The sequence below is a fragment of the Musa acuminata genome, unplaced genomic scaffold, assembly GCF_036884655.1.
Source record: "Musa acuminata AAA Group cultivar baxijiao unplaced genomic scaffold, Cavendish_Baxijiao_AAA HiC_scaffold_1126, whole genome shotgun sequence".
Lineage (NCBI taxonomy): Eukaryota > Viridiplantae > Streptophyta > Magnoliopsida > Zingiberales > Musaceae > Musa > Musa acuminata.
In genome coordinates this window covers 2,376,162-2,383,661 of record NW_027021339.1, presented here as the reverse complement: position 1 = coordinate 2,383,661, position 7,500 = coordinate 2,376,162, and positions in this window count along the sequence as shown.

Genomic DNA, 7,500 nt, shown 5'->3' with positions numbered 1-7,500 from the left:
CCTGTGCCACCCGGGGGGTTCCAGGGTGCTGAGATGGCTGACATTTTGCTCCGCTCACGACGGTCACCGCGCGACGCAAGAACAGCCCAAAAACAGGCCAAAACGGCCCAAAAACGGGACAAAACTGGCCATTTTTGGCTGCGCGAGCGAGCGGCGAGCGGCGGACAGCGAGCTAAGCGAGAGGCAGCACCGTCCCTGCTATACGAAAGCCCCATCCAGCCCTGTGCCACCCGGGGGGTTCCAGGGTGCTGAGATGGCTGACATTTTGCTCCGCTCACGACGGTCACCGCGCGACGCAAGAACAGGCCAAAAACAGGCCAAAACGGCCCAAAAACGGGCCAAAACTGGCCATTTTTGGCTGCGCGAGCGAGCAGCGAGCGGCGGACAGCGAGCGAAGCGAGAGGCATCACCGTCCCTGCTATACGAAAGCCCCATCCAGCCCTGTGCCACCCGGGGGGTTCCAGGGTGCTGAGATGGCTGACATTTTGCTCCGCTCAAGATGGTCACCGCGCAACGCAAAAACAGGCCAAAAACTGGCCAAAACGGGCCAAAACTGGCCATTTTTGGCTGCGCGAGCGAGCGGCGAGCGGCGAACAGCGAGCGAAGCGAGAGGCAGCACCGTCCCTGCTATACGAAAGCCCCATCCAGCCCTGTGCCACCCTGTCACGACCTTAGCTGGAATTGCCTAAGGCGTGAGGCACCCTTGCGGCCGAAGACGCGAACTTAGCTTGCGTTGCCTAAGTCGCGGGTCACCCTCGTTGCAAAGACGCGAACTTAGCTTGCGTTGCCTAAGTCGCGCTTTGCCCTTGCGATCTTGCTCCGCAAGGATCAGCCACTTTGTAACCTCTCGCAGGTCCCGAAGGACCTGTAAAAGAGAAAGAAAGTTAGATCGAAAGAACGAGCAACGGACAAGTCCCGAAGTCTCGCGAAAAGGGAAGCTTTACAAGCAAATCGTCGAACACCTTGTGTGCACAAGAGAAAAGAGGGAGAGGGAGGAAAACAAGGCTTTCAAGGATGAACGAACAGCTGCAAGCCCACAAACAGCCGCTCACCTGGTCCCGGACGCAACACCAAGTTCCCGTAAAGGTCACGTGCGAACTTGCGAAAGAGTGTTCAACGCCCGGTATATAACCGAAGCCCCATCCAGCCATGTGCCACCCGGGGGGTTCCTGGGGTCTGAGCTGGCTGACATTTTGGTGAGCGGAGGCAGCACTCCGCTCACCTCCCGCGGCACGCGAAAACGGCTCCGTTTTGGGCTGTTTTGGGGCTGTTTTGCTCGGTTTGGTGAACGGTCGCTTTGCAACGCTGCAGCTTGTTCGAACTTACATATTTACAAGCAAAATGACCCAAAACCATAAGAAAACATGCTGTCAAGCAGCTGTACATGCGGGTGCGAGCGACGAACGGTTCGTTGAACGGAGTTGTTGCGGGTGCGCGACGACCGTTCGTGACATTCTCCCCCACTTAAACTGTCGACGCCCTCGTCGACGCTTGTTGGTAGTTGTTGATGACTTCTTCTTCATGTCGCAGGGCATCTTCAGGCTCCCAACTGGCTTCAGTTCGGGGAAGCTTTCGCCACTTCACCAAGTACTCTGTCTGCTCCGCTCCGTTGGGTAGCTTTATCTTGCGATCCGCCAGAATGGTTTCCACTCGCTTCTCGTAGGAGGCTGTGATGGGAGGTAGCCGAGTTGGAATACTTCGAGAAGCATCTTGCGGATCCGAATGGTAGGCCTTCAGGTTGCTGGCGTGAAGAACGTTGTGAATTTTGAACCACGCCGGCAGCTGCAACTTGTAAGAAACATTGCCTACTCTGCTGATAATTGGGAAGGGCCCTTCATACTTACGCACCAATCCTTTGTGGACTCTTTTCCTGAAGAATTGGAGTGATGCTGGTTGGAGCTTTACCAACACCAAATCGCCAACTTTGAACTCTTGTGGTCGCCTTCCCAAGTCTGCCCACTTCTTCATCCGTTTTGCCGCCTTCTCCAAGTAAGCCCGCGCAATATCGGCATTTCGATGCCACTCCTTTGCGAAATGGTAGGCTGATGGACTACTCCCAGTATAACCAATTGCCATAGTGTGCGGAGTCGACGGTTGTTGTCCTGTGATAATTTCGAAGGGGCTCTTGTTGGATGCAGAGCTCCGCTGCAAGTTGTAGGAGAATTGGGCGATGTCCAACAGCTTCACCCAATCTCGTTGATTGGCACTCACGTAGTGCCGGAGATACTGCTCTAAGAGCGAATTTATTCTTTCAGTTTGACCATCCGTCTGGGGGTGGAGGCTTGTAGAGAAGTATAACTTTGACCCCAACAATTTGAATAGCTCGGTCCAGAATCGTCCCAGGAACCGAGCGTCTCGATCACTAACAATATTGTGTGGGACTCCCCAATACTTCACTACACCCTTCATCATCAGTCTGGCCGCCTCTTCAGCTGAACAGTGTAGGGGAGCAGCAATGAAAGTTGCATACTTTGAAAACCGATCGACCACCACAAGTATCGATCCAAGTCCCCCTACAGGCGGCAAGCTAGATATGAAGTCTAAGGAAATGCTCTCCCATGGCCTTTCTGGTACAGGCAACGGCTCCAAAAGTCCCACCGGCTTCCGTTGCTCCACCTTGTCTTGTTGGCAAGTAAGGCATGTTCGAACATACTCCTCCACATCAATCCCCATCTTTGGCCAGTAGAAGGCCCTCTCCACGAGAGCCAATGTTCTGTGAATGCCGGGATGTCCAGCCCAAAGGGAATCGTGACACTCTTTCAAGAGTTCACGCCTTAAATTGTCCACTCGGGGAACATAAACTCTATTCCCTTTTGTGTAAACAAGTCCCTCCTGGACCCAAAATCGTCGTGCCTTGCCTTCTTTGATGAGCTGCATCAGGATAACTGCCTGGGGATCACTATACAGTCCATCTCTGATTCGAGAAAGGAAGTTGGAATGTAACTGACTTGTTTGGCCTCTGCCCTCCAGTTGTGCAGCATTCACGCACTCCACCTTCCGACTCAGCGCATCGGCCACGACATTCGCCTTCCCGGGCTTGTATTCCATTGCCATATCAAATTCAGCCAGGAAGTCCTGCCACCGTGCTTGCTTTGGGGAGAGCTTCTTCTGAGTTTGGAAATAACTCAGGGCGATGTTGTCTGTCCTCAGCACAAATCGCGACCCGAGGAGGTAGTGTCGCCAAACTCGTAGGCAGTGGATCACCGCTGTCATCTCCTTCTCATGCACTGGATACCGCCTCTCGGTCTCGTTGAGTTTGCGGCTCTCGTAGGCCACCGGATGACCTTCTTGCATGAGTACTCCACCGATAGCACAGTCCGAAGCATCGGTATGGACTTCAAAGGGCTCTCCATAGTTTGGCAATTTGAGTACTGGTTCTTCCAGAACAGCAGCCTTCAGATCTTGGAATGCTATCTCACATTTGTCAGACCACTTCCAAGGCTGCTCCTTCTTTAGCAACTCCGTCAGTGGGGTTGCCCGCTTCGAATATCCTGAAATGAAGCGTCGATAGTAGTTGACGAATCCAAGGAAGGATCTCAACTCTGGCACCTTCTTTGGTGTTCGCCATTCCGCAACTGCTTGCACCTTCGACTTGTCCATCCGAATGGAGCCACCACCGATTCGATGCCCTAAGAATAGGATCTCAGTTTGAGCAAAGTAGCATTTCTCCCTTTTTACGAACAAAGTGTTCTCCCTGAGAACCTTGAAAATCGTCCGAAGGTGCTTGACGTGCTCCTCGAGCGTTTGGCCGTAGACGACGATATCGTCCAAGTAGACGACCACGAACTTATCCAAATACTCCTTGAATAGTTGGTTCATGAGAGTACAGAATGTGGCCGGAGCGTTGGTTAAGCCGAAAGGCATCACCAAGAACTCAAACGCTCCATACCTGGTCACACAGGTAGTCTTCGCTTCGTCGCCTTCAGCAATGCGCACCTGCCAATACCCCGACCGAAGGTCGAGTTTTGAGAAATACTTGGCCTTGCCCAGTTGGTCGAACAAGTCCGCGATGAGCGGGATGGGATACTTGTTCTTCACCGTTACTTTGTTGAGGGCTCGATAGTCGACGCATAATCGGAGGCTCCCATCTTGTTTCTTCTGGAAGAGAACTGGAGCTCCGAAAGGTGCTTTTGAGCTGCGGATGAGACCACCGCTTAGCAGTTCACCTAACTGCTTCCTGAGTTCGGCCAACTCTGGCGGGGGCATGCGGTAGGGTGGTCTCGCTGGAGGCTTCACTCCTGGCTCTAGCTCGATACTGTGATCCACGCCTCTGCGTGGTGGGAGAGTCTTCGGCAACTCGGGTGGCATAACGTCTTCGAACTCCTTCAAGACGTTCGCCACTACAGCAGGTTCTTGAATGGCCTCTTCGTTGAGTGGCTCTAGCTTCATAGCAGCCACGAATGTCAGTTCGCCCTTTCGCACCCCTTTCTTCAATTGTAAGGCCGAAATGTGTTGGGGCTCCTTGGTTCCTCTCCGAGAGACGGGAACCACGCAGGGGTCATCGCCTCCCATCATACATAGGGAGTTTAAGAACGGCATCGGCACCAACTTCGCCGCATGCATAAACTCCATTCCAAGAATCACTTGGAAGTCGTCCAGTGGCACGGCCATCATGTTGGTGTTACCGCTCCAAGTCCCGATTTTGATAGGAACACCCTTCGCCAACCCGGAGATTCGCCTGGCCTCCGAGTTCACCGCCTTCATTCGGCTTGGGCTCTTCTCCAATGTCAACCCAAGTCGCTGTGCTTCGCGATCGGCTATGAAGTTGTGGGTAGCGCCCGTGTCCACCATTGCACGGGTCGTTTGGCCATTTAGCTTAATGTCCACATACATTAGTTCGCTGCTTCCTGCTTTTTGTGCCTTCGTCTTCGTGTTCTCCCCCACTTGACCCCGCATAGCGTTCAACAGACGCATTGCTCCCATTCGGGGTCCTTGCGACTCCTCCTCGTCGCTGCTGGATTCTGAGCTGCTCGAACTAAGAGCAACAGCTTTGCCCTTGTCCGATCGGGGAGGGTGGATGGAAGCTGTCAAAGCGTTGAGTGCCTGCTTCTGTGGGCACTCCCTTACCATGTGCGGTCCTCCGCACAAGAAGCATCCTCCAGGTTTTGAGGCCTTGCCTTTTGGGTTCGGCCCTTTGTGGGAGCTCTTCTTCTTCTGTTCGCCCCCGAGATCTTTCCCTCGAGAATGTTTTGGAGGGCGATTGCTTGAAGATTGTTTCCTTCTCGCTGGGTCTTCAGAGGAAACGAAGTCGGTGAGCCTTTCTGCAGCTGCAATTGCCCCGACCACGTCGGTAACATTCCTTCGATTCAGCTCTTGCTGAGCCCATGGTTTCAGACCATCAAGGAAGCTGAACAACTTGTCCTTCTCGGACATGTCCTGTATGTCCAGCATCAGTGCAGAAAACTGCTTTACATAGTCTCGGATGGTGGTACTTTGGCGGAGTTGTCTCAGCTTCCTTCTTGCGACGAACTCTGTGTTCTCCGGTAGGAACTGAGTTCTCAACTCCCGCTTCAAGTCTTCCCATGTGTCGACTCGACACCGACCTTGTTGGATCTCCTCCCAACGAGTTCGCCACCAAAGTTTCGCATCTCCATTCAGATACATTGTTGCTATTGAAACTTTGGTATCTTCAGAATCGGGCCTCGTAGCTCGGAAGTATTGCTCCATGTCGAACAGAAAGTTCTCGAGCTCCTTGGCATCTCTGGCCCCTCCGTATCCATGGGGCTCAGGTGCCCTCAAGTTTTGTGGCGGTGCAACGCGGGTGTTGCCTCCTCCCGCATTTAGCATTCTTGTGAGCATAGCCACCTTCGCCGTGAGTTCCGCCACAACGTCTTGCAAGTGCTGCACGGAGTCCTTGGTGTCATCGGACAGTCGGTCGACTAGGGCCTCGACCTTGTCGATCCTGGACTCCGCTTCCTCTTGCGAGCTCTCTACCCCAACAAGTCTTTGTTGGCCATGGTAGAGTTCCTCCATGCTCGCTTCCAGAACATCTAGGCGGGTTTCCGCCGTCGTGAGTCTCTCCTTATGACTCTTTTTTCCTGTTAGCGCACCAGATTGCGCTTCCTCCGCTCGCGGAGAGTTGCCAACTTCTCGCTCATCCTGTTCGCTGCCGCGATCCTCGTGAGCGGCTCCAACAGCATGAGAGCGAGTGTGCACATGCAGCCCACCTGCGGCTGCTTGGGGCAAGGTTCCGGCTTGCCCCGTCTTGCTTGATTCGCCACGATGCTTTGCCATGGCGAAGTTGCGAAGTTCGTTCGCTGTTCGATCGAAGAGCTTGCCCGCTCTGATACCACACTGTCACGACCTTAGCTGGAATTGCCTAAGGCGTGAGGCACCCTTGCGGCCGAAGACGCGAACTTAGCTTGCGTTGCCTAAGTCGCGGGTCACCCTCGTTGCAAAGACGCGAACTTAGCTTGCGTTGCCTAAGTCGCGCTTTGCCCTTGCGATCTTGCTCCGCAAGGATCAGCCACTTTGTAACCTCTCGCAGGTCCCGAAGGACCTGTAAAAGAGAAAGAAAGTTAGATCGAAAGAACGAGCAACGGACAAGTCCCGAAGTCTCGCGAAAAGGGAAGCTTTACAAGCAAATCGTCGAACACCTTGTGTGCACAAGAGAAAAGAGGGAGAGGGAGGAAAACAAGGCTTTCAAGGATGAACGAACAGCTGCAAGCCCACAAACAGCCGCTCACCTGGTCCCGGACGCAACACCAAGTTCCCGTAAAGGTCACGTGCGAACTTGCGAAAGAGTGTTCAACGCCCGGTATATAACCGAAGCCCCATCCAGCCATGTGCCACCCGGGGGGTTCCTGGGGTCTGAGCTGGCTGACATTTTGGTGAGCGGAGGCAGCACTCCGCTCACCTCCCGCGGCACGCGAAAACGGCTCCGTTTTGGGCTGTTTTGGGGCTGTTTTGCTCGGTTTGGTGAACGGTCGCTTTGCAACGCTGCAGCTTGTTCGAACTTACATATTTACAAGCAAAATGACCCAAAACCATAAGAAAACATGCTGTCAAGCAGCTGTACATGCGGGTGCGAGCGACGAACGGTTCGTTGAACGGAGTTGTTGCGGGTGCGCGACGACCGTTCGTGACAACCCGGGGGGTTCCAGGGTGCTGAGATGGCTGACATTTTGCTCCGCTCACGACGGTCACCGCGCGACGCAAGAACAGGCCAAAAACTGGCCAAAACGGCCCAAAAACGGGCCAAAACTGGCCATTTTTGGCTGCGCGAGCGAGCGGCGAGCGGCGGACAGCGAGCGAAGCGAGAGGCAGCACCGTCCCTGCTATACGAAAGCCCCATCCAGCCCTGTGCCACCCGGGGGGTTCCAGGGTGCTGAGATGGCTGACATTTTGCTCCGCTCACGACGGTCACCGCGCGACGCAAGAACAGCCCAAAAACAGGCCAAAACGGCCCAAAAACGGGACAAAACTGGCCATTTTTGGCTGCGCGAGCGAGCGGCGAGCGGCGGACAGCGAGCGAAGCGAGAGGCAGCACCGTCCCTGCTA